The sequence below is a fragment of the Natrix helvetica genome, assembly GCF_964273705.1.
Source record: "Natrix helvetica genome assembly, chromosome: 3".
Taxonomy (NCBI): domain Eukaryota; kingdom Metazoa; phylum Chordata; class Lepidosauria; order Squamata; family Natricidae; genus Natrix; species Natrix helvetica.
This window is the reverse complement of record NC_138549.1, coordinates 86,962,705-86,987,848: the sequence shown is the minus strand read 5'-3', so window position 1 is coordinate 86,987,848 and position 25,144 is coordinate 86,962,705.

Here is a 25,144-nt window from a genome sequence, read left to right as displayed (position 1 = left end):
TATTTTGCCAAGGATAAGATAGTAGATATAAGTATAAACATGATTATGAGTACAGGAAATGGATACAAATATGTGGGGACAGTAGGATAGAGATGGTAGGCACATTGGTGCGCTTATGCATGCCCCTTACAGACCTGGGTCAGTGGTGGATTTCAATTTTTTTTAGAACCTATTCTGTAGGTGTGGCCTATTTTGTGGGAGTGGCTCGGCGGTCACATGACCGGGTGGCCATGGCCAACTTGGAAAATGTGGTGAAACTCATTTAATGACGCTCTTGCTTAGCAACCAAATTTTGGGCTCAATTGTGGTTATAAGTTCTCTTTCTTTCTTCCTTCCTTCCTTTCTCTTTCCTTCTTTCTCTTTCTTTCTCTCTATTTCTCTTTCTATCATTGTCTCTCTCTCTCTTTTCCATCTCCCTCTTCCTCCATTCCTTCCTTTCTTGTGTGTATCTCCCCCACTCTTTCTTTCTCCCCTCCCTCCCTCCTTCCTTATTTCTTTCTCTTTCTCTTTCTTTCTCTCTTTCTCTTGCCTGTCTTTCTTTCTTTCTTTCTTTCTTTCTTTCTTTCTTTCTTTCTTTCTTTCTCTATTCCTCTTTTTTTCCTCTCTCTTTTTTCTTTCTTTCTTTCTTTCTTTCTTTCTTTCTTTCTTTCTTTCTTTCTTTCTTTCTTTCTTTCTTTCTAATCACTCTAAGATTTGATGAAAGCAATCACAAGTTTAGGATGAATTAAGTCTTTATCCAAAACTTAAACTAGGATTCCAACAAAAACATCTAGGTCAGCATCAAAGTCAGGTTTTGACTTTTATCCAGGGTTCACCAGCTTCAAAAGTTCAGGTCTCTCCAGACCTCTCTCAACAGATGAATAAGACACCACCTATGTGTAGTCTACAATGCACCCCTTGTAGCAGTTCCAAGAAGATTCCACAATTTGATTCAGGAGATCCCGAGGGCCCAGATCAACCCCCAAGTGACTTTAACAGCTCTCAGAGGATAGTGAACAACCAGATAATTGCAAAAAAAAAAACAATCCTCCCATCCTTCCCCGGTCCCCCAAAAAATATTTCCCAGAACCAGGTTGCTTAGCACCCCAAAGAGATCCATGCAGGGCTCTGGCGGCTGCAAAGCACAGCACGAGGGGCAGAAGTCCCCAAACCCAGTGAGGCAATGCAGCTCCAGCAGTAACAGTGTGGCTTCTTGCAGCAGCACGCTGCCCTGATCAACCTGCCTTATGGCACCCTCTGCAACCTGCTCTGCGTGGAGTCGAGTTGGAGGCAGGCAGCCCTCACTAGGGTTTTCCCTTTCCTCTGCCCAGCTCTCCGCCCTCCTCCTTTGCTTAGGCTCCCCACTGGGTTTTGGGGCTTTTTCCCTTGTGCCATGCTTTGCAAGCATGGTGAGGCGGGAAGAGAGAGATCGAGCGGCGACCAGGTGGGTGGTGGGAGCGAACGGGGGGGGGGGGCAGGCTAGGGGAGAGAGTATTCTGGTAAAGTGCCACCAGACCAATGGGTACGGAAAGGCACAGTAAATTTCACTATCTGGTATGTCCGTACCGGTGCATACCGGATGAAACCCACCCCTGGAATGGGTGAAGTCAACAGTAGACAGTCTAAGGTTAAAGTTTACGGGGGTTTGGAGATGAAACCACAAAGTCAGGTAGTACATTCCAGACATTGACCACTCTCTGTTGCTGAAGTCGTATTTTCAGCAATCGACTTTGGAGCAATTTACCATAAGTTTGTATCTATTATGAGCTCGTGTATTATTGCGGTTGAAGCTGAAGTAGTCATTGACAGGTAGGACATTGTAGCAGATAATTTTGTGCACTATGCTCAGGTCAGACAAAAGGTGGCATAGTTCTAAATTGTCTAAGCCCAAAATTGTCTAAGCCCAAAATTGCCTAAGCCCAAAATGTCTAATTAGGAATTTGCTTTATCTTGACCAGCTGTAATTCTCTTACTTTTTGTGCTGGAATTTGTCAGCTCTCTGAGAGGATGCTTACCAAGGAAGTTGTACTCAAAAATACATAACTCAAGGTGACACAGGTAGCACTCCTCCTCCATTTTTTCTTCCGTAGAGCAATCCAGTCATATAGTCTGAACTATAGGAGAGTAACTGATTCCTTTCAGTTTTCATAGCTGAGATGATAACCAGGTCCCTCCCAATTCCACCTTAATTAACATGTCAATTAAGAGTCTTAGAGAAGAATCAGAGAAGAGTCTGGACTAATTCTTCAATATAATACTATTTTTCTAGCCCAACTATACATGTGGAATAGGTTTCATCCATGGCAAATTTTCTTTCTAAAGTCTAAACCAGGGGTCTCCAACTTTTCGGACCTCAGGGACCACTAAATTCATAATTTTAAATCCCACGGACCACTAATATAATCTGCCTAATGACCAGGCAGGCGTGGCTAGGTGGTCATGTGACTGGGTGGACGTGGCAAACATGATGTCACTCACGTCGAGGGGCGCCTTGCCAGCCTCTGCTTGCCCCTCCCCTCCCAGCCACTCCTTGCCCCCTCCCGGGCTCCTTAGGGCCCCAACAGGAAGCAGCTGTTGGAGCTAAGCAGTCACCATGTTGGCAAAACATGGCTGGCTCAGTTCAAATTGGATCTGACCGAGAAGGAGGCTCAGCAGAAGCACATCACTGGGGACTACAGGCATAGGCTTTCCAAGCAGAAGGAAGACCTGCAGGAGTGCAAGTCCAGATACAGATGCCTGGAGGCTCATCAGGCTGAGATGGTCAGCCAGTTCCAGGCCATGATGTAGTCCCACTGGAACAAGGCCCTCCAGCTCTTTGCCACCAGTGGTGCTTCCCTCCAGCCTTTGCTCAAAGCCCCACACCAGGAGGCTGAAGCAGATCCCAAATCAGAATTTCTGTTTCCCTCTGACCCACACAAAAAGACCCCAAAGGGGGAGACTCTTTGCAGCAACACAAACATTCATTGCACCTATCCGTCCCAGGGGCTGTAGTTTGAGGATCCCTGATTTAGTGCAATAAAAATGCAAATAATTTTTCTGCGGACCACCAACATTTTCTCACAGACCTCCAGTGGTCCATGGACCACCAGTTGGTGACTCCTGGTCTAAACCATCTAATGATAGCTGATGAAAGGACCAAATTGGCTTGGGCCACATTTGAGAAGATGCACCATCCCTCTTCATGCACTGCATGACCTGTAACAATGATCCCCACACAACTTGCTCTGGCTTCATTGTAGCTGTGTGCCATAGCTCAAGAAACCATGTAATTAGCAAAATAAATAACCCAGCTTCAAATCTTGCTTGCTCCACCTTTACCTGAAATGAGCTAAAAAAAATAATAACCCCACAAGCTTTTGAATACTGTTTGCTAATCCCTGGTATCTGTATATTTGTCTTGACATGAGGCCATTTCCTCCAGCCTGAAAAAGCCGTTCTGTACAAGCAGCCTTAACTATTTGCATAGCCTGATGAGACCAGGAAAAGCAACTGGTGACTCTTCGCTGAGATGGAGAAAGATCGAAAGGCCTTCCTGAGTGGCTTTGCAGACGAAAGCTGGGAAAACATATGAGGCTCTGTTTGATGACTAGTAAGGGGAGAATGATAGGCTGTGGCTGCAGGTGGGCTGTTTGAAGAAAGATTGAGACTGCAAGGCATACACTCGAGCTGGGATGCTGTGGCGAACGTCTTTAATCAACAGCTGTTCATCACAGCACTGGGTATCTAATGGGACGTGCTTAAGGGAGAAAGTCCTCATGTAGTTCGGTTTGTGAAGTATCAACGTTTATGACAGAGAAAATAATATGCCTAGAAAAGAAGAAAAGAGAAAAAGGCTCGTGCTTTGGAGTTAGCAAAGTCATCTTCTCTAAAAAGTCCTCTGGCAATGCCTTATTTACTCAGCTTGGTCTTATACAGCAGTGTGCTTGAAGTTTAGATGGGTCCCACTGCAAGGTTGGTGTGCAAGTTGTAATGCCTGGGTATGATAACATCAGTTATCATTCATTTTTTTAAAAAAAAATGTAATTCAGGAGACTTTTTACCCAGGCTACAATCTGGGGACTGTGGAAGTGAGAAGAGAGCAGAGGTGGTATTCAGCAGGTTCTGACCAGTTCTGGAGAACCAGTAGTGGAAATTTTGAGTAGTTTGGAGAACTGGTAAATACCACCTCTGGCTGGCCCCGCCCCCATCTATTCTCTGCCTCCCGAGTCCCAGCTGATTGAGAGGAAATGGGGATTTTGCAGTATCCTTGCCCTGCCATGCCCACCAAGCCACGCCCACCAAGCCATGCCCACAGAACCAGTAGTAAAAAGTTTTGAATCCCACCACTGGAAGAGAGAAATTTAGAATGAGGGATAGAAGAACGAATATGAAGGAAGTCAAAGTTCTATTCTAAGAAAAAGCCCCATTTGTCAGTTTCTCCATCCAGTGACTTACAGCTGAGGAAGGAAAGGATTGACAATTATATAATACAGAGGGAATATTTTTACAATCCATGTTAAGTTATTTAATAAAATTTAATTTGATTTCTTGTTCCAATGTCAACTAAGAGTTTGGGCTGGTCCACACTCCCAAATTCCATTTGGTCTTGATACATTAAATAGATAGGAAGAATTTCCAAATCAGGGGAAGGCAGCAAAACCAACTGATTCTTTAGACATGTCTCTGGAATAATGGGATGGTGCTTTAATTATGAACAAAGAAAACAAATATCCAACCCTCCCAAACAGGGAAATGATGTTGAAGAAGTACATCTGTTGATCCTTCTCCAGGATGATGATGACTGTAAATTGTATTTTTCAGATGTAGTGTTATTCTCAAGACTTTTCTCCCTTGAAAACTCTTCTCAAGAGAAGTTTGGGATGGCCCAACAGAAGGATAAGAATGGAAGAGGAGATCTAGCCACCTGCTTCTGAAGCATTAAGCATTAAAACAGTTTTAATAAGGCTGTAGTTTGGCTGTTATAATAATCTATTACGGTGGAATCAGGGGTGGGCTGCTGGCAGTTCGCAGGGGTTCATGAGAATCTCTAGCTAAGATTCTGTGCATTTTGGAGAACCCCAAATACCACTCCTGGCTGGCCCCACCCACTCCTCCCCTCCCATGTGTCCCCACGCAGCCTGTTTTGGATGCTCGTAAGCGCAGGGCATGCACAGGCTCGAGAAGGGCGCAAAACGGGCCTACTGGAAGTTCGGGCCTCCGAAGCCTGGGGAGGCCATTTTTGCCCTCCCGGAGGCTTGGGAAAGGCAAAAACACCCCTCCCCCACCATGGTGCAGGAGACCAATTAGGCCACACCCACCATGGCCACACCCACCCAGCAACTGGGCAGAGAACCCGTTGCTAAAAATTTTGAAGCCCACCCCTGGGTGGAATATAGTCCAGAGTCACAGGAGGGAGGGGCTATTTCTCAGAGGGCAAAGGGATAGGAGAACTTGGAATTTCTGGTAGGCAGGAAGAGGGCAGAGGTGAACCCTCCTCAGCAGTTCACAGCGTTATATCCAGTAGTTATGAAGATAGTTGTTTGACTCTGTCAATATTCTATTTGTAGGTGAACAACAAATACAGAGCTACTCAGAATTAACTGCAAGTCTTCTTGGTTGGTCTGACATTAGTCTTGCTCTGCTGTCTCTCTGCCCTCTGGGAAAGAGTGTGTCCCTCCTGCGACTCTGGACTATATTCCATCTCCTATGGGGATATTTCTTCTCCCTTTTTTTATTTTTTACATGAGTTGGTTTTTCCAGTTTTAGAAGACTTCTTATCGCATTTATAGCCTGCCCTCCATGATAGGAGGAAGGTTGAAACCAACCAGAAGGTAAAAGTGGTGTTACAATGCAGGCCCTGACCCTTTTGTATGTGTGTGTTTATTTCATCCAAATACAAAAAGGGCACAGCTTGGATCCCAATGGGAAATCCACCATCTTGCCAATTTTGACACTCCATAAGGGATGTTGCTGCTTGTTTTATCTCTAAGACCTCCTGGTGGTATTCATGATTCCCCCCTTCTCTCCCCCTCCCTATTTAAACTCTGTCAGAAAAGTTAAGCTTAAGATCATGTTCAGATCCTTAATGAGCGGTCATAACTGAGTGGTCACTGGAACCTTGGCTACTCCAGCCCTAATTGCACTTTCTACCTAAGTGTTTCTTGACTTCGGCAAATGGAAGATTTGCTGGCTGAGGAATTCTTGGAGTTGAAGTCCATTCAACTTCAAGCTGCCAAAATGGAGAGACACTGTTCTGATCCCTCTTCCACAGGAAGGTAGTATTATTCTTTCCCCAGTACTAGGTAAACAATGAGTTGTGAGGGCTTGTTGTGCTGTACTGAATGCATTCTAGCCCTTTCAATTTTCCAGTGGCGTTTGTCCCACCCTCAGCAGCAAGGCAAAAGCAGGCCAAAGATAACGTGCCGTAGCTTGATGTAATTCTTAATAATGAGATTTGCCAGTACAACCCAAAAAAGAAATTGTAAAACCTTTTTTTCTGAGTTCATGAACTTCCTCATACAATAGAGACATTGACAGGCTTTGCATTCATGTATTCTCATAGTGCCTTGCATATTCTGCTCATAAGATTCTTTCCTTTTCCTGCATCCGAGGGCCTACATGTAGAAGAGATTTGGAAGAGAAAGGGCTTATATTTAAATATATTGTTTCCTTTTATCCTTTACACACGGTGTTCTGTAACCCTTGGTTATTCATTTCTCTGTGTAACAGAAACAATTGAAATACTATGGAATCTAGACAATACTAGGGTATTTTTTGGTCATTGCATCTTTCATTTTGTTCTCTGCTTTTATTTGTAGTGATGATTTCTACACAAACATGACCTCTAAAGATTCACAGGGAACTGCTTAAGTTCAATTTTAGCCCTGTTTAAAAAATGTAATGATAAAATAAAATCTCAAAATACACAGTTCTTCTGCTCCCTTGGAGACAATGATGACTCTTTTCCAAAGGTCAAGTTGAGAAATCTGCAAATCTAGTTTCTCTGTTATTTTCTGAAGTTTCTGAAATAACGGTGACATGAGAATTATAGAGTTTCTCATAGGAAGAGTGATAAAAATAATCCATCCTTGAAAGTCAAAAGACCATAAGTTACCAACAAACACAGAAGAACTGTTTTTAGGAATGATAAGTATGATGGATTAGATCCACATTTGCCTCCTGCAGGCAAAACATTTCTTTCCATCTGGGAACCAACAGTTGGCAGGTTGATTGACATGAAACTCTGATCACATGGTTGGCAGACTCACAGTGGCTTCTAATATAGGATATACACAGCAAGATTACCTGTGACATTGGCAGGAAGAGTTGTCTAGAATTGGTACATTACTTCCACTCCTACCACAATGCAACAGGATTTCCAGTATTACTTTCCGTTTCCAGGTTTTACCATTTTATCTTCAAGATTCCAGTACTACATGTATATTAGCTGGAAACATTTTGAGAGGAAGGGGAGACTTTACTCAGGTCCTGTCAGCCTTGTGAGGTAGACAAGGCAAGAAGCATACCCAGAAGTTCTAGTTCTAACTTTATTGTAAGATTGCATTAGCAGAATCTTACAAGTCTAAGCGTGGATTTCTCCACTCTTATGTTTACAATCCAAGATAACTAGGATAGGTGCCTTCCAGTGGTGGGTTGCAAGTGGTATGCCCTGGTACGGGCATACCGGAGCCAGCCCGGAGCACCAGATAATGTTCAGGTACGGTGCTCTGGAGGGCCCACCTGCCCCCCCAAGCTCCTTACCTGTGTTTTAAAGCTTCTGTGCTGCTGCACATGCGCATGGCACATACAGCCCCTGCGCAACTCTCTGTGGAGCAGCTGGAGCAACGCGGAGGTGCTAAGATGCATGCGCACACATCTGCGCACGCACTGTGTGCATCCATGAGGACACCGTCGACCCAGTTCCAACCCTACTGGTTAGAATGGGATTTGAAACCCATCACTGGTGCCTTCTGAGTTGTTTGCCACACCCACATTTATTCTGTGTGATCAGTTGACTCTTATCTTGTCTAATCTGGGATTCTTTCTCCTGTGTCTCAAGATCAAGATCATTCCCATATATAAGTACAAATCCTAACATCTCAGAGTAAATAAGAGCTCAATTCTATAAGAATGGATGGTGCTTTCAGGGCACTGCTTTTCTGGAGTCCCTGTGGTTATGAAATGTGATTCTGGAGCGGCAAGAATCCTTCAAATTGCACTTGATGGGGTATAAAAATAGGAAACAAATTCCATTCCCACATTGTGGTATCTTTTTACCCAACATTCCTATACTGCTTTCTGCCTGACATGGTTTGGCTGAATTATAGATCTTATGTGAAATGCATTGATAAACTCTAAAAATTAATATGTTGTTAATTATTGTTTTTATGTCTCAAACACATTTACGCCTGATTACTTGGGTATGCAGTTAAAGAAAATTGGGAAGCTATGGCTGGTGCAAAATACAGCTGCCAGCTGCTCTTGTAATGTAATGATGCACCAACAACGTAGGCTGATGCTCCATCTTTAAGCTCAATTTAAATTACCTTGAAAGTGCAAAACAGCTCAGGTGACCAAATCATCTGAAATAGCCAGTCTGGTGTAGTGGTAGATGCTGACCTAGAAACCAGGAGACTGTGACTTCAGATTGGGTGACTTTGGGGCCAGTCACTGTCTCTCAGGTTCAACTCACTTCCCAGAGTTGTTGTTTGAGGAACATAGGAAGAGGAAGAAGTATTAGGTATATTCACCATTTAAATTATTTATAAAATAAATATCAAGCCTTCAGTGGTTTTCTTTTAACATTCCAGTTGTAAGTCATTGCTAGGTTTTTGTTTTTCTTTATCTACTTTCCCCTCAATCTTTTGTAGAAATTGACCTTATATTGTTTTTCTTTTCCAGCATTCTGTTCTTGTTTTGTATTACATTTTGATATTCACTTTTTGTTTCCTGTACATTTATTTAGTTACAATTTTTAACTTCCACCAGTGCTTCTTCCCGGATATTTTTTACATTATCAGCCAATCCATAGTTGTCTTCTTCAACAGTTTGACTGAGGTAAACCTCTGCCTCCATTATTGTGGGGTAGGTATGAATAATCTATTGATATCACTACAAGGCTATTGCGCATAGTGAATCCGGTTTCTTGGTGTTTGGTCCAAATTGTCCAGTTTGTGTCCATTTAAGAGTGTCCTGGAGTATCACAGTTTTCACCTTTAATTTTGACTTCAATAATTTTCTCGTTCTTTGGATGCATTTTTTAAAAATTAATTACATTTTTAACTTATCTATGCTTGGTGCTGCTCAACTGGAAAAAGTCCAGATATTACAGGCTTCATCCTGGTGACTTCTGATGGTTTTTTGCCATTCAGCATTTCAATTCCATTACTTTTTCAGATTTTACCTCAATTTACTGCTACTTTGGCATTTTCTCTGGGTCAAATTCCATTGCTATATCTGTGCTAAAAATTCTTACAGTGTTTGTCAATGACTGCATTTTGATTTCTGATTATCTATATGGCTTTAGATTATTCGTGTAAAGCATATGTGAGATTTTTATTAGCATTTTTGTTGCTTGATAGCTAAGATTTATTTTTTCCTAAAAATCACTGAAAGAGGATCCTGGCAATGACAAATAACAAGGATGATAATGAGTCAATCTAGACCTAAATGTCTCTCCTAATGTTGACAAGCCCGTATTTCTTATTTTTAGCCAGCAATTCTGTCTTCTCTCACTTCACTAATTTTTCTATAAATATTTTTATTTTCACCAGTTGTTTTCAAACATTTGATGATCCATCTTTGTGGTAATGAATCAAACACCTTTTTATAATCAATCCAGACCATATGTAAATTATTTTCTTTTTGTCTTTTGCAATTCTCTAAAACTATTTTATCAATCATAAGCTGTTATTTTGTACCTCTGATTTTATTTTCTTTCAGTGTACTGAAAGGATGTAATTTTCTTCTAAACAATCTTGGAAGTTATCCGCTATTACACTTAATTTAAACATTGTAGAGAAGCATGTTATAGGCCTACACTTTCCTGGTGTTCCTCCTTTTTATGGGTGTTTTTAAATCAAATACATTTTGCCAGTTATTAAGCAATTGCTGATATCTCCTTTATCCAATACTTCATTAAACTCTATAGCAGTGGTGGGTTGCAGGCAGTACACCCCGGTACGGGCGTACTGGAGCCTGCCCGGAGCACCAGGTACCCAGGGGTGGGTTCCTGCCAGTTCCAACCTCTTCTATAGAGGAGGTTCCACAAATCTACAGTGCCATTTAGAACCGGTTCCAGCTCCCTCCCTCCCTCAAGATGAAGAGCGAGAGGAGGAATTCTGGGAGTTGAAGTGCACAAGTCTTAAAGCTGTCATGTTTGAACATACCTGGGTTTTTTTTCTAAAGGGTTAGGGGTGCGAGGGTCTTGTAACTTGACAGCTTTAACGCTTGCACACTTCAATGCCAGAGTTCCTGAGCCAACATGACTGGAGGAGGAATTCTGGGAGTTGAAGTCCACAGGTCTTAAAGCTGTCAAGTTTGAACACTCCTGGGGGGGGGTTCTAAAGGGTTAGGGGTGCAAGGGTCTTGTAACTTGGCAGCTTTAAGACTTGCGTGCTTCAAATGCCAGAGTTTCTGAGCCAACATTTTGGTTGCTAAGCAAAAGCGTTGTTAATTGAGCTTCACCACATTTTACAAGTTGGCCATGCCCACCCAGTCACATGACTGCCAAGCCACTACCACCGGGCCACATGGCCGGCAAGCCACTCCCACAAAGCAGGCCACACCTACAGAATAGGTTCTAAAAATTTTGAAACCCACCACTGCGAGTACCATTCCAGTATGGTGCTCTGGAAGGCCCACCCGCCCACCCGAGCTCCTTACCTATCCTTTAAAGCCTTTGGCGCTTCTGCGCACTCACATGGTGTGTACAGCGCCTGCGCAACGCTCCGCCGAGCAGCTGGTGCGTTGTGGAGGCATTGCTGGCATCCATGTGGATGACGCCGGGCCCGTTCTGGGATCCACAATTGCTCTATAGTTAGAATTGGATGCAAGCTTGTCAAATATTGGATGCAAGCTAGTCAGATATTGGGCCAAAAGACATGCCATTGATCATTTCCAGGAAATGTCCAGTTTTTAATTCTTTTCATTTGATTTTTATCCATTATTATTTGCTCTTCCATTTAATATTTACTGAATTCATCTTCAAATCCTTTCATTCGTCTAACATTTTTTATTACAGTATAGTCTTTTTTATATTTCCCACAGATCTTTCCAAAACTGGATTGTTTCTTTTTTGTTTGGTTTTTCATTTTCAGAATTTTTGATGCAATATATATAATTTGGTAGAATTTGATTTTGGTCTGATTGAAGTAACTGATTTTGCTTACATTGGATGATTTGTGGCTCAAATAATGTTATTATTAATTATTATTACAGTGGTTAGTTGCATAGTCAGCCTGTTGTTTTAGTATTTTTGTCCACCTCTCAGGTCTTTCCCAAATGAGCAACTGACTGTTGTTCAGCCAAAGGACCTAACTAGCTCATTTGTCACCAGATGTTTAGAAATTCCAACACCTAGCATGAACCTTGCTGAACTAGAAGACAACTGATCCAGTATGGATTGGCATTTCTGTAAATTACAACTCAACATATTGTTTAGCCAGACACTCTTTGTCTGGCTCATCTGATGAGACCTGTCCATGGATGGTTGAATCTCTGCGTAGCTCTCATCTTCTTCAGAGCACACAAACCTCACAACCACATCAAACTGGGGGATTATTATTATTAAATTTACTATTCTTCCGTTCATGTGTGATCAAGGAGGAGAGGGGAGTTCAGAGTCACTAAACTTCAAAATAAATCTGGAAGCCCATAATGAAATAATGAGCTCTTGGGGGGGTACTTTTTAGTCTGCACATTTTAATAATCTCCCTTAATAATTATAAGCTTCATTCCAATTGACTGTAGCTTTACACAGCTTGGTGGCATTGCATTAATTTCTCAATAGCCCTACAATGGCAGCTTGATAGCTGTGCCACATTTCCACAAAGCTGGTGTCTAAAGCCTATCAGGCGACTACTGTGAAGCTGTGAACAGCAGGACACCCAGAGCAAGCTGAAGTGTCGGAGGCACTGCAATACATCCCATCTCAAAGGAAGTGCCGTCCCTTTTTCCTTAGGAAAAATGAGTAACTTTTGTTCTTGTGGAACAATAAATGCTGAAATTGAAGCACAGAATATGCAGAAAATCAGCAGTAGTTTTTGACCCAGTAAAGAATTCTCACATAAATTGTGGCTCTCATTTTTTCCCCCTTACATATTGTAGTTAGGGATCCCTCCCCCCTCTCTCTCTCTGCCTCTCCCTCCCACTCCCCCCCCCTCTCGTTGGCCTTCAAAGAAATCTGTGCTGGTTAAAATGACAGCCACAAAGAAAGACCAACCACCTCTTAATGTCTCTCCCCCCCACTCCCTTCCATAGTGCCTCCAGAAGGTTAGGAGAGTGTATTTCCTTCTATTAGGTGTGAGATGGCTAACTTGTTTTCAGCTTTCTCTCTTTTTTCTTTTTAGTTTAAAAATCCCCGACCCACTTAAAACAGTGCCATGCTCTTTGCAGAGAGCTGTCAGGCTTCAGCAAGATGGATATTCAAATCAGAGAGCCTGCGAGCAGAGATTCAAGGACATCGCTCTCGATAACTACTTTTATTATGGGTACTAGGAAAACAATAATTAGAGTGGAAAAAGCAGCAGCAACTGCAAACTATGAGATCCAGGGCTAGAGGTGTTGGCAGGGCATTGTCCAGAAAACCAAAATGGTTGCCATCAAGGTTCACTTTTTTAAAAAAATGTGTCTCACATAAAATTGAGAAAGAGAGCAAGAAATCTTCCATCTCCTTCTTGTAAGTGGTGACCTAACAGGCTGAGACCTCATCATTTCTCTGTGGGAGCCACAACTGATATATCCGCATACAGTATTGTTACTGTGACAGAACTGTCTGATGATCCCAGATTTTCAGCTTTTGTGCCTTGCTTGTTTTAGCCCTCACAAAAGGCTTCTTTGCTATTTCCTGAAAGAACTATGGGCGCTCACACGACAGACCTGGAAATGCCATATGGGCTTGGCATAATTTCAAAGACTGCAATGCATGGTACAGATGAACTTACCAGCCATCGCAGCTAAGTGGAACTTCCGCAGTCAGCGGTAACATATGCTTAACTCCCAAATGCTAGAACCAAGAAATAAGAGAATGTTCCGGTTAACCACTGAAATGAGAAGTTAGTATCATGAACTTCTGTTCTTTTGCATTTGTTGTTTGCATTTGTTGTTTAGGTCCCCACATCCAATGAGAACGAAGGGTAGGGAGCAAACCAAGTTCCAGCCCTTTTGTACATATGTTGTGACATTGTGCATATGCACAAACAAAAAGGCATACTTTTCCCCCCTCATTTTGATGAAAGTCCCTGACTCTTCAGATACCTCTGATCACAGCTCTTAGGCCACCCGTGACTTACAAAGGACTCCATGAGACTTGAAAAGGTGATGACATTACTGAGCATTGTTTAGCCAGGTCTCAGGCAAAATATATTCTTTCAAGTACAACTCTTAGTTATTCAGAAGTATAAAGAAATATTATTTCACTGACACAAAAATAAGGCCCCAAAATAGCACCAGTGGAATATTATTTCACTGACACAAAAATTGAAGGAAATCACTTAGTATAAAAATTATCAATTCTTCATTTAAATATTTCTCTCTCTCTCCCTCCCTCCCTCCTCCCCCCCCCCTCTCTCTCTCCTTCCCCCCATCATCTCCATTTCGGTCTCCCTCTCTCTCATTCCCTGTCGTCTCCCGGTGTGTATATTTGCTGTAGATTAACATGCAAAGCAAAATGATTTGCAAGTTGCTGTCTCGTGACAAATGTGAACAGGGAGCTAAAGTGACTGTAAAAGGTAAGGTAAAGGTTCCCTTGCACATATGTACTAGTTGTTCCCGACTCTAGGGGGTGGTGATCATCTCTGTTTCAAAGCCAAAGAGTCGGCGCTGTCCGAAGACGTCTTCGTGGTCATGTGGCCGGCATGACTAAACACCGGAGTTTCATGGAACGCTGTTACCTTTGTGGTCTCCATTTTTCTACTTGCATTTTTTATGTGCTTTCGAACTGCTGGGTTAGCAGAAGCTGGGACAAGTAGCAGGAGCTCACTCCGTTTTGCGGATTCAAACCACCGAACTGCCGACCTTTCTGATCGACAAGCTCAGTGTCTTAGCCACTGAGCCATCGCATCTCCTCCAAATGACTGTACATCATTGTATTTTAAAGGGGCACAGAGAAATGTTAAATGGAAATAGTAAAATGAAGGGGGGAATAATAATAATAATAATAATAATAATAATAATAATAATAATAATAATAATAATAATAATAATAATAATAATAATAATATTTATTTGTTAGCCGCACCCTCTCCCGAAGGACTCAGGGCGGCGTACAATAAAAACATATAAAATACAAATATGGACAATACATACACAAAAATATAGACGTATACGTGGAGGAGGTAGACAGATGAATGGAAACAATTAAAATCGCAGTTTAAAATCCCCTAAATAAAATTACAAAATTAAAAACCCGTCAGGAGCGATATGTACGCCCCCGATGGCAAGTTGTACGCCCCCGATGGCCAGGGATGGGATTAACTGGTTGAACCGGGGGGGCGGAACCCACAGCCACTCCGTCTTGGAAGGGTTGAGCTTGAGTCGGTTGTCATCCATCCAGACCCGTACGGCTTCCACACACCGGGACATCACTTCGACGGCCTCGTTGGGGTGGTTCAGGGTGGAAATGTACAGCTGAGTATCATCAGCGTACAGATGGTATCCCACCCCGAAACCACGGATGATCTCACCCAGCGGCTTCATGTATGTGTTGAACAGGAGTGGCGAGAGGACCGACCCCTGTGGCACCCCACAAGTAAGGGGGCTTAGGGTCGACCTCTGCTCCCCTGCCAACACACGTTGCGTCCGGCCGGAAAGGTAGGAGCCGAACCACCGCAAAACGGTGCCCCCGACCCCTAACCCCTCCAGTTGGTGCAACAGGATACCATGGTCGATGGTATCAAAAGCCGCCGAGAGGTCTAATAGGACCAGGATAGAGGAACAACCCCTATCTCTGGCCCTCCAGAGATCATCCACCAACGCGATCAAGGCCGTCTCCGTGCTGTGCCCGGGGCGAAAGCCGGACTGGCGCGGGTCTAGATAATCATTTTCCTCCAGATGTCGTGGAAACTGATAAGCCACCACACTTAAAAGGTTGGATTATAGGAAGAAAGAGTACAATTAAGGTACTCAAAAGGGAAGGATCAATTTATCCCAGGGAGGCCAGTATTTCACTGGAACCAGCAACACAACCTTGGTCTTCATATGGTGAGTATAAAAACAGATCAAGGCTTGGTGAAATCTTCTCTGGCTCCCACTAGTAGATGATGATCATCTCCCAGTCTTTAAACACACACACCGCCCCTGGAAATCAGATTGATCTAAGCATTCTTTGCAACACAGAGATATGCACAGAGGATCTGACAATTGATTTTAAACAAAAAGGTGATTCTAATCATGTCTGTTGGGCTGGCCATCACTGGGAAACAGCAGCAGCAGCAACAACAACAACAAAAACCAGCCCGTCATTATTTTTTAATATGAATGTTTCATTTTAATAAATGGCAAAAGATGCAGGTTGCCCTTAGTCAGCAGGAAGTGGTTATACACCAGAGAGCAGGCTGATTGTGTTATATTCATCCAGAACATTGAACAGCCCACAGACCAAAGGGAAAGCGGAGGGAGGGTGGGAATAACACAACTGCTTTTATTCAAATGATTGTTCTCACTATTGCTGCATCCTGCTGATTCACACATTTGCCTATTATTCTCTGACCTTGCACCAAATGCTGCGACGTGCAGGATTAATTAGAATGAGGGTTTCCAGAGCATGCCTCTGTCTTCCCGGGAAACAGTAAGAAAACATTGCTTTTGCACAATATGCCATTAATTAAACTTTCCTCCTTTTTCTATTAGGGCTCAGATGTGATTCTATTTGGCAAAATCTACTTTTTAGCATTCCAGTGCCAAGACAACATAAGCACAGGGACTATCAATAACAACTATGCAACTCCTGGAACTATAGTTTCTGGAAGGTATTCTGAAAGATATAGTTTCTGGGAGGTATTTAGGCTACCAGTTGTTTAAGGTGAAAAGAGTTGGTTTGTATAGATAGTTATCGGTGGATGATACGGGACAGAAATTAATGTTTCAGTCCAGAAAGTCAATGTGATTGTTAGCATGATTCCTTTTTGGGAAAAAAATAGAGCTTCCAGGTTTCATCTCATCTAATCTTGTCAATGATTTAAAATGTAATTATGAAACAGATATGATCTCAAACCAAGACCAGGATATAAAAGCAACATGGAATATAAATCGCCAAACTAACCTCAGGACTAATAAACAATAAGAAGCTAAAGTGCCCTGGGATTTTAGAATTGAAACAGACAAGCATCTGCCACATAACACTCAGGACTTAACAATTGTTGATAAGACAAAAAAGTTTGGATGGTGGACATTGCAATATCTGGAGATAAGAGAAGAGAAAGAACTGGAGAAAATTACAGACTAGAAACACCGGCAAATAAAATTAGAACAATTGTGGTAAAAGAAAGTAAAGATTGTACCAGTGGTCGGATTCATTTTTTTTTACTAACGGTTCTGTGGGTGTGACTTGGTGGGCATGGCATGGCTTGGTTGGCATGGCTTGGTGGGTGTGGCAGGGGAAGGAAACTGTGAAATCTCTATTCCCTCCCCATTCCAGGGGAAGGTTACTGCAAAATCTCCATTTCCTCCCGATCATCTAGGACTCAGGAGGCAGAGAATAGATGGAGGTGGGGCCAGTCAGAGGTGGTATTTACCAGTTCTCCAAACTACTCAAAATTTCTGCTACAGGTTCTCCAGAACTGGTCAGAACCTGCTGAATAACATCTCTGGATTGTACCAATAATAATAGACACCTTGGGTGCAATCCCAAAACAACTGGAGCACCACTTGAACACTATCGACATTGAAAAATCACCGTCACCAATGTTCCCTCTAAGGTGCGCGGCTGCGCGGCCGCGCACATGGCAAGAAAACACTGCGCAGCAGTTTTCAACTGCCGCACGGTGATTTCTATTGCCACAGGCTCCGGAAGCTGGGGAGGTCCTTTGCAGGCAGCTAGAACGGGCCGCCCGCAAAGGACTTCCCCGGACTTGCTTTGATGAGCACGGGGCGACTGAGGGTAGTTGTGAAGCCCCCAAGCCCCCACCACCACCGGAATAACTGCTGCCACCTCCTCCTCCTCTAACAGCACTGGCGGATTTGCCGCCCAGTGCTGTGGCTGAGATGAAGCCGCCAAAGCTCCAGCCGGCATCCCTGCGCATGGCAGCGGCGCCTCCCCTCTGCTCAGAGCACCTGAGCTCAGCGCCGCATTATCCCTGCCCCCTCCTCCTCCACCACCGTGCTTTTGAGGAGCCATGAGGCTGCGGGAGCCAGTAGGAAGGCGGGGGGGGGGGAGCAGGGGGAAAAAAGCCTCATGGCTCCTCAAAAGCACGGCGGAGGAGGAGGGGGCAGGGGTAACGCGGCGCTGAGCTCAGGTGCAAATGTGGTGGTGCTGTTGGAGGAGGAGGAGGAGGTAGCAGCAGTTATTCTGGTGGCAGCTCATCGGCATCTTCAGTAGCAGCCCTGCCTACGATGAAGAAACCAAAGATGGAGCAGATCCACGCAGATGACGTCGCTGCAACATGACTGGAGGAGGAATTCTGGGAGTTGAAGTCCACAAGTCTTAAAGCTGTCAGGTTTGAAGACCTCTGCGTTTTTTTTCTAAAGGGTTAGGGGAGCAAGGGTCTTGTAACTTGACAGCTCTTAGACTTGCACGCTTCAAATGCCAGAGTTTCTGAACCAACATGACTGGAGGAGGAATTCTGGGAGTTGAAGTCCACAAGTCTTAAAGCTGTCAGGTTTGAAGACCCCTGGAGTTTTTTTCCCTAAAGGGTTAGGGGTGCAAGGATCTTGTAACTTGGCAGCTTTAACCCCTTTAAAGTCTCCTTATTTCTTTAGCTGCCTTAGGTGTGTGTGTGTGTGTGTGTGTGTGTGTGTGTGTGTATGTGATCTTTATCATTAAATTGTATCATAACAACTGCACCTCTAGCAAATTTTGTTTTAATGTTTATAATATTCATGGTGTAAAATACAGTATCTATACAGATTAACTAAATGGATATAATTCAGATGATGACTAGGTATGGCAAAGGTTTCCCTTGCACATAAGTGCTAGTCATTCCTGACTCTAGATGGCGATGCTCATCTCCATTTCAATGCCGAAGAGCCAGCACTGTCTGAAGATGTCTCTGTGGTCCTGTGGCCGGCATGGCTAAATGCTGAAGGCATATGGAACGCTGTTATCTTCCCACCAAAAGTGATTCCTATTTTTCTACTTGCATTTTTACCTGCTTTTGAACTACTAAATTGGCAGAAGCTGGGATTCGAACCGCTGAACTGCTGACCTTTCTGATCAACAAGCTCAGCGCCTTAGCCACTGAGCCACCGTATTCCTTATTGAATTGTATGATTATGATGGGTATAATTCATGAATAGAAGACTTGCGGTGGGACATTATTACAGGTCCACCAGAAAATACAACTGAGCGTACACCTCCCATTGTGTAATGTATTCAAAACATTTTTTTTAAAAAAATATTCAGCTGAACTTTCTTTACAATTGTTAGAAGAAAACAAAGCACATCTCAGTCTATCTGTATTTTGAAAGCTCCCCCTATTTTTTTTCTTTCTCTGGATAATTTAAATGAATCAAAAAAGTGAATTAAAAGGTAATCAACAAATAGATTTTTTTAAAAAAATGTGGGAGTTCTTTCATCATTTTAATTCCTTGACTTATTTTAAATTGATGTAATATTTGCAAGATGTAAATTCATCTGACTGTGTCTTCTTATCTGGATGGATAGAGAAAACTTAAATTTTTCCATTTTTAAAAGATGTCTAGAATTTCCCACACAGAGAATATTTCACAGTATTTGTATATGTGTGAGAGAAAGAAAAAGGCTTGCGCTCTTGTGTCATTGTTGAAAGGAATGGTTGATAAAACACTGCTTGAACAAATATGTAATTTACTTGTGGATACAAATCCTTATGTAACTAATCAAGTACCTTTATTTGCTATTGCTGCCAAAAAGACTACTTAGCAAAGTTCTTTTAAAAATACTATTGTTACAAGTTGTGCATATGATGAGTACATAAGGTGATTTGATTTTCTCTTTTTCTAAATATAAGAATATTATTTTTATGCAATAAAATCAGGTATCTGAAAACAGAAATATACAAACAAATGAAGTGTGGTCTCCAAGGACAACCTCTCATTTCTGATAATCCTCTCTTGAAAAACTACTCTTTTTTCCTATTATTTTTATTTACTTTATCTTATTTTATTGATGTGCAACATCTGTAGGCCAATAACAGAAGTACAGAGTCATCAACTTACGGCAGTTCATTTAGTGACCATTCAAAGTTACAATGACACTGAAAAAAAGTGATCTATGACCATTTTTCATACTTACGACTGTTGCGGCCTCCCAATGATTCAGGTGATTGGCAACTGGCTCATATTTATGATGGTTGCAGTTCCTTGATCAGCAGTGATGTGATCAGCTTCTGTGACCTTCTGACAAGCAAAGTCAATGGGGAAGCCAGATTCACTTAACAACCGTGTTACTAACTTAACAACTGCAGTGATTCACTGAACAATTGTGGCAAGAAAGGTTGTAAAATGGGGCAAAACTCACTTAACAAATATCTCATTTAACAACAGAAATGTGGGGCTCAATTGTTGTCATAAGTTGATGACTACCTGTATTTTATTAGTGTCCAAGACAGAAAACAAGAATCATAACCAACAACAACATAAATAAAATGCAATAGATTCAACGAACAGAGAAGGTAGAGACACAACATTTCCACATAGGTAGACAGTCAAGGATCTACTCTGACCTTTTGATGATTCACAAGTTGTCTTCACAGGGTGAAGGAAAACAAAAATTCTGCCCCTGGGTTTTCTTTGAAGACGTTTCACTTCTCATCCAAGAAACTTCTTCAGGTCTGCAGAAGCTTTTTGGATGAAAAACGAAACGTCTTCAAAGAAAAACAAGGAAGCCCAGTTGACTCTTGAAAAAGCACCTTTGAAAATATCCATCCAGGTCGTCTCCCTTTTTGATATAAACCAGAAATAGGAGTGGGGGAGTTTTGAATAGCACCCTCCCGATCTTTTGGGCACCAAGATCCGGTTCCGTGGAGAGATGTTTTTCCATGGACTGGAGGGGGCATGGTTTTGGATGCTGCCTTCCTTCCATGGATGGGCTTTGCTCTTTGCCTGGTCCAGTTTCTGGCATGCCCTGGACTGGTGCCGATTCACTGACGAGGGGTTGGGACCCCTGGTTTAGAATACTTTTGATCTTTTGGAACTTTTCCAAAGTTGAGATTTCCTGATCTCAGAAAAGCCAACATTAAAGGCTGGGGTTAAGATAGTAGAAATTTTCCATCGATCCTCCTCACTCCTTGTTACAGGCAGTACACTGATCCAAATATTGTCGAAGCAGGGAGGAAGCACAGTTAAAAATGCACTGTATTGGTTTGTTTGTTGATGTAAGAAGCCAAGATGTACCACCTCTCAGATTTCAACTGCTAGATTGTTCCCTCATCAAAAAATTAAATCTCAGAAGAAAGAATAGATGTCCCAGGAGTATATGGATTGTCAGCTCTGTGCCGGTCAATGATCACTCAGCTGAGAGTTGGTGGTTACAAGCATGTTTGAGTGTGTAAGCATGTCATACAATTGAGCGGGTCGAGAAGTATTTCACAAGAAGAGTACTCTACTCCTCTGCTTGCAATAGAATCCCTTATGCCACCAGGCTCAAAATTTTGGGCTTGGACAACCAGGAACTATGTTGCCTATGGTCTGAGTAAAGCATAGTACACAAAATTGTCTGCTACAATGTCCTACCTGTCAACAACTACTTTAGCTTCAACCTCAATAATACTTGGACAAACAATAGATACAAACTCAAGGTAAACCACTCCAAACTAGATTGCAGAAAATACGACTTCAGCAACAAAATGGTCAACGCCTGGAATGCTCTGCCTGACTCTGTTGTTACATCCTCTAATCCCCACAGCTTCAACCTTAAACTGTCTATGGTGGACCTCACCAGATTCCTAAAAACTCCATAAAGGGGGCGTGCATAAGCGCACCAGTATGCCTTCCATCCCTGTCCTCCTGTCCCCATTTATTTGTTCTCATTTCCCCTGTTCCTGTCCATGTTTGTACTTAAACATGTTACCTTGTACATGTTTGACAAAAACATGTACATAAAATACAAAAACATACAATAAAATAAATAAATAAAAACGTTTCTAAATCTGTTATGTGAATGTTGTGGATATAAAAATAACTGAGGGGAGGAGAATCCATGTTCTTACAATTTTGGGCTTCATGGACATTTTGAAAGTGACTGGACTGGCTGCATTGCTTCGGCAATATAAGAGCTTTCTGAAACAGGAGCCACCTACTACTAGGAAAGTGTCCAGCATCCCGTATTAAAATGCTATCAGTATATGCACCTAATTAGGGAAGGTGTGAGAGACATCAATCTAACTTAACTTTGGAAGTAGTTTTAGAACCTCAGTGGTTTTCTTGGCTGGCAGCTTTGGAATGCCTTTCCACGAGAAATTCTACTTTCTGTATTGATGTCAACCCATGCTTTCCAAAGCATACGACTTCAATTTCGAAGCTAAAAGTAAATGCATTTGTATGTCATTTCCTCCCTTTCTTTCCTCCTTCCTTCCCCCCCCCCGCCGCCCCTCTTCAGCAGATCTCAGTATTCAAATGGCTAATCAGAAGTAATAGGGGATTGGCCACAATATTATCTTTGTTTGGGGGCTGATCTGTTTCTTGACCTAGAGATGATGGTGATTGCTGTCATTATTTATTTCAATGCCACTGAAAATAAACTAAGTGCAGCCTGGCTAGAAGAGGGATGGAGGGTGGGGAGAGGAATGCGTGTCTCTGCCCAACTCATACAATATGAGTTGGAGGGTGGGCAAGAAACCGGAAGGTGGATTAGAATGGACCAGCAAAATGGGCAATTATTTCAATCTGAAAAAAAAAATTCTTTGTAATGTTTTAAAATATAAAAATAAAGAAATGGAATGTTTCATTTAAACAGGGAAAACAAGGGGACAACTAGGCTACATGTGCAATGTTCAACAGATGTCCAGCGGCTCTTGTCTATTGATGGTAGACAAAATCTCTGCAGACTTTTCTAGAAGCCTCTGGTTGAGTGACCAAATGACAGATCTTAGCTTCACCATGGGCAGCATGCTTGGGACTTCTAGTCGCAATTTTGTGACCCCCAGATAACACTTCTGAAATTTGGCAGGACAAGCAGTTTGGTCTGGTGGTGAAAGTACCAGGCTAGAAACTGGGAGACCATGAATTCTAGTTCCATTTAGCAATGAAAACCAGATAGGTGAATTTGGACTAGTCACTCTCTCAGCCCAACTCACTTTTCAGGGTTATAATGACAAGAATTATTATATTTTTGTATCTAATAAAAAAAACCAATCCAAGAAGGTATATTCACAATCTTGAGTTATTTGTTAAAAAGTATTAAAGGTGGGATATAATTAAGTAAATAAAAAATACATCTCATTCAAAGTTCATTAAGTCCACAGTCTAAATTATTTACAAATTCCACCATTCTTTGTTATTGGAACCTCCTGGAGACTCATGTACTTTAGCAAGATGCAAATTGGAAACTTCAAGGAGAACTTCAGTTTTTGGTCCATTAGCCCAAAGGAATAGAGCTCTTTCCTGACTATGATGACAGTTTCTTACCATGCTAAGGTGAGAAGTGCATTAAAATAGATTTATAATGGCAAAGACGACCCCATTTCCTTACAAGCCACAGAGCCCACAAAGCCACAGATGAAATGTGGCTTTTTCCATCCTGCTTGGCTCCCCATAAGCATAGCTCTCTGTTACCAAAAGGGTTTCCCCACCACATAATTCATACATGTAGTCTTTGACTTATAACCATTCATTTAGTGACCGAAGTTGCAAAGACACTGTAAAAAGTGATTTATGTCTGTTTTTCACACTTACCACTACTGCAGCATCCCCATGGTCATGTGACCAAAATTTGGATACTTGACAAACTGATTCATATTTAATATGGTTGCACTGTCCTGGGGATGTATGTGTCATGTGATTATCTTTTACGACCTTCTGACAAATGGGAAAGCCAGATTCACTTAACAACTCTGTGGCTAACTTAACAACTGAAGTGATTCACTTAACAACTGTGGCAAGGAAGGTTGTAAGATGGGGCAAAACTCCCTTAGCAACTGTTTCACAGCCACAGAAATTTGGGGCTTAATTGTGGTCATAAGAGGGGGACTGCCTGTAATACAAAGAGATGACCAGAGATTTAGAAAGGGACATATTGGTGGCCTTTTTTGAACACTACAATTGAAAATAAGGCAAATTGTACAAGCAGAGTATGGTGTCCTTTCCACTCCCAGCCTTGTTTTCCCTGTCCCAGGAACTGCCTCAATTCCCCCCTCTGTGATATATTGTGCTTTTAAGAACTGAGTTCAGTTGTGACTACCTCTCTAACCTACAGGTTTTTGTCTTCTGCTTTATTTCGAGGGGCCTTTTGTGGCCTTGACAGCTTCCAGATGACCGGACTTCAAGTCCCAGAACTCTCAGCGACTCTTACTGACTGGGGAGAAGCTTCTGTTGCAAAGCCTGATTAGTGATTGCCAGGCCCTGCTGGTGGGTCTGCTGCTCGATCTCCTGCTTCACTGTACACCCCATGGTGCCTGTTAGCTTAGAGCCTACCCCGCCCCCCCACCCCACCCCAGTTTCCCTATGTAGGCTGGGAATCAGCTGGGAGACCTGGAAGCAAGGGGTGAAGACTGCAACTTGAAAAAGATGTATGTAAAACAGGATGGTCCGAAGGCTGCAGGACACAGGGTGGGACTACTCCAACCTAATTAGTGACAATTGATTCATCCAATAAGGGGTATCTGACTGCATCACCGAGAAATAGGTCAATGAAGCATGCAGTATCTGATTGTCCCCACTGGAGAGAAAAATATGTGAACAAGGGGGAAAACATTAGGCTGCTTCAGAGATGGGCTGGGGTGGGGGGCAGAGAAAGGTAACCTCATGCAGAAGCATCACTCTGCCCAAAAGTTAATAGGACATGGTTGTGTCACGGTCAATAGTCTTCATTAGACTGCTCGGGATTGTCCCTCCTTATTTTATTTTTTTCTTAAACATGGAACTTCTACAGACTCTACAGTAGCAGATACATTTGGGGTACTAATGGAGGATGCTAGTTCCTGCTACAGGTTTTGCATTTACTTCTGAATTCTGGAAAGAGAAGAAATAGTGATTTATGATAGCATTCAGATTGTTCTTAAAATCTTCGCTCCTTTGAGGACTTTGAAAATAAACAACATAAATCTGAAATATGGGTCTTGAAAAGATGCTCACTCATCTAGCCAGAATTCTAATACTAGCACTTATAGTTATATCCCATTTCTCCTCTGAAAACTAAAGATGGATCAGACCATTCCTATATATGTATTCAAAAGTAAACTGGTATAATTCAGTGGGGACTAAATCCTAAATAATGATCTCAGCAAATGCAGTCTTCATTTCAGAATATTTTATCTGACTTGCCCCTTCCTTCCTCCTTCCTTTCTTCCTCCCTCCCTCCCCCCTTCCTTACCCCCTCCCTTCTATCACCCTTCCTCCTTTTTGCATGCATGCAATACAAAAGCACACACATTCACACACGCAGAAAGTAATGCATTTTAAATAAGCCATCCTTTAAAACAAGTGGAAATAATCATGAAAGTATTCTGTCTGCTGTCTGCATTAATGTGAGTTATTTCATTGCTTGGGGAAAAAAAATCCTTTCAGAGGGAAACAACAATAAAAATCTAGTGAGGGCGGGGGAGGGGTGGAAATCTGACAGCTGAATGTGTGGATCAGCCATTTTGGTAATTAACCAGAGTTACACCAATTTGAG